This window comes from Lolium rigidum, chromosome 1 (genome assembly GCF_022539505.1).
Source record: "Lolium rigidum isolate FL_2022 chromosome 1, APGP_CSIRO_Lrig_0.1, whole genome shotgun sequence".
Taxonomy (NCBI): domain Eukaryota; kingdom Viridiplantae; phylum Streptophyta; class Magnoliopsida; order Poales; family Poaceae; genus Lolium; species Lolium rigidum.
In genome coordinates, this window is record NC_061508.1 from 310,886,889 (window position 1) to 310,890,111 (window position 3,223).

Sequence of the window (3,223 nt, forward strand, 5' to 3'; positions counted from 1 at the left end):
TGTCTTTGTGTATGTGTACTGTCTACGTGTACTTTATTTAAAAATTATTAGATTTAGAAAAATCAAATTCTAGCAATAATCTTCACGTACAACAACTCTTTGCCCTATCCCGATTTCAGACACAAGCCTCTGTTCTGTCGCTCTCAGTCTCAAAATAATCAGGAAATGTTAGGGGCTACCGAATCATTTGTAGCCATTCCAAATTCCAAGACGTCCGGCAGAGGCCAACCACGAGATTAGTGTATTGTAATCTTCACCCACTGCACTAGCCAACTGCAGCATCGGACAAGGGAAAGGCGAACGCTCCCCAGCTCTCCCCATGGCCTCCGCCGGCGAGCACACGGCGGCCCTTCTCCAGGTCTCGTCTCCCTCTCCTCTGCCTCCCCCGTGATAAATTATTTTCTCTCTCCCTGTCCCTTCTGCTCAAAAAATTTCTGGGGCAGGTACAAGAGGAATACACTACCGACGGGTCCCTTGATTTCGATGGCAACCCGGCGCTGAAGCATCGCACGGGTGGATGGCGAGGATGCCGCTCAATTCTCGGTAAGCTTCTTCTTCCTGCTGAGATGGATTTCAACTATGGATTAATTTCTTGCTATTTTCGGCTGTTCTCGAAAACTACTCCTCGTGCGATGCTGTGCTCAATATAGTTTTACTCCTGTCCGGCTGCTTCTTGGACGACGGTGATGCGCAGGTACAGATTTCTGCTATTGCCTCGCATTCTACGGCATCTCGTCCAACCTCGTCACGTACCTCACCGGCGTCCTGGGCCAGAGCAACGTCGCCGCCGCGAGGAACCTGTCCACCTGGCAGGCCACGTGCTTCGTCATGCCGCTCGCCGGCGCCGTCATCGCCGACTCCTACTGGGGAAGGTACCGCACCATGGTTGTCTCCTGCTCCGTTGGCGTCGCGGTACGTTCCTAAATCCACTTCCAACAGTCTTGTCCTCAAGTCCTCAATCAATGATCAAACAGCACGCCGCAGTCTGCATCCATCTTGGCATCTTGTCATGTCCAAATTGAGATATTCAGACCTCTCTGTTTTGGACAGGGCATGATCATGACAGCTCTCTCAGCGTACCTGCCACTCCTCGTCAAGAACGGCGCGTCATTTACCTCGTCGAACATGGTATAGGTTCAGGAGTTCGTCATGTTTCTCGGCCTCTACATGATCGCCGTAGGGCTAGGCGGCCTCCGGCCGTGCCTGATGTCCTTCGGCGCCGACCAGTTCGACGATCGTGACCCGTTGGAGCGCGTGCACAAAGGCTCCTTCTTCAACTGGTATGTGTTCAACACGAACTGCGCGTCGCTCATATCCAGAACCGCCATTGTGTGGGTGCAGGACCACTACGGCTGGGCGCTGGGCCTGACCATCCCGGTGGCCATCCTTGCCCTCGGACTCTTCTGCTTGGTTGCGGCGTCACGGACATACAGATTTCAGCCAGCCCGAGGTAGCCCCCTGACCAGAGTCTGCCAGGTCGTCGTCGCCGCCGTCAGGAACTCTGGTATCGACCCACCGGCGGATAGCACTCTCCTGTACGAGCTGCCGGAATACGACAGTGACATGAAGGGAGTTCAGAGGATCGATCACACCACCGATCTCCGGTCAGTTAGTTCAATGAATGAGCTCTCTGACAATTCCTTGTCCAATACCGTTCTTGACTCGGGATGCATCTGTTGTTTCTTACTTCATCAGATTCTTCGACAGAGCCGCCATTGTCGCGGTTTCGGACAAGGAGGCAGTTGCCCCAGCTCCGGGCAGCCCGTGGAGGCTCTGCGTCGTGACACAGGTGGAGGAGCTCAAGATTCTCGTGCGGATGCTGCCGCTCTGGGCGACCATCGTGTTCTTCTACGCCGTGTCGACGCAGGTTTCGTCGACGTTCTTGGAGCAGGGCATGTCGATGGACGCCACCGTTGGCACCCTGCACGTACCGCCCGCGTCCATGTCCACCTTCGAAGTGCTTACCGTCATCGTCCTGGTCCCGCTCTACGACCGGGCGTTCGTGCCGGTGGCCAGGCGTCTCACCGGGAGAGGGAAGGGCGTATCGGATCTGCGAAGGATCGGCGCTGGCCTCACCATGCCCGTGCTTGCCATGGCCGCGGCGGCGATAGTCGAGACGGTGCGCCTCCGCGCGGCGCCGGGGAAGAAGATAAGCGAGTTGTGGCAGGCGCCGCAGTACGCGCTGGTGGGTGTTGGCGGGGTGCTCACCACCATCGGGCAGTTCGATTTCTTCTACAGCCAGGCGCCGCCGGCTATGAAGACCGTGTGCACGGCGCTTGGATTCCTTGTGGTAGCGGCTGGCGACTACCTGAGCTCCTTCCTACTTACGGTCGTGCAGTGGGCGACGACTACCAGCGGCCGGCCAGGGTGGATCCCCGACGATCTGAACCAGGGGCATCTAGACCGATTCTTCTGGATGATGGCCGCACTAGGCTGCCTGAATCTGATGGCGTTTGTGAGCTGCGCTGCTAGGTACAAATATAGAAAGCCATGTTGAGCGACGCACAGATTCCACATAGGTCTCGGCGTCCCCGTCTTACTCTTATCTCCCACATATATGTAGAGCTGCATTTTCACATGTTGAGTTATATCATCGTGGGCCGCCTCTTTCCTCAAGCCTATGCCTATGATGATGATGATGATACATACTCCGTTCCGAAATACTCAAGGTCACTTTATTTTCTAAAGCAAACTTTAACTAATAATTTAGTTAGCTAAATATAAGTTACACATGTTATCTACAAGTATATGGATGGATGCATATTTCAAAGAACTTTTGGATGATATACTTTTAAATAACTTATAATTTATATTTAACCAGAAATTGCAACCCGCAAAAGATGATTTCAAGGATACGGTTGTAGCCTCCTGAAGTGTGAAGAGAATGAAAACATGTTATTTTCATAGCGATTAAATGTGAAATAGTTTAGGGAAATAATTATTGGTAATAACATTAGATGTGAATTCCATCTTATAATTTTGCCGCTCTTCTTTTAAATGATTATTAATTATAATTTATACCTAATAATAAAAACAAAAGAGCTTCTTGTTCGTCCGTCAGCCTCGCCGGCCACGCGCCAGCCCTCCATGGGAGTCGAGACCTCCATCGCGAAGAAGGTCGCGCGAGCAGAGCCGGGGGTCGCGTGCTGACTGGGTTAGCTGGTGCTGGCGGCAATGCGTCCGTGCGGGAAGGCGAGCTGGACGGACGGGGCTGCTGCCGGCC

The 3,223-nt window shown here is 53.2% G+C and overlaps 1 pseudogene; it reads left to right on the plus strand.

Moving 5' to 3' along the window:
• Window positions 1-221: 221 nt before the first annotated feature.
• LOC124684138 lies at window positions 222-2,578 on the plus strand (annotated as a pseudogene).
• The last annotated feature ends 645 nt before the right edge of the window (window positions 2,579-3,223 follow it).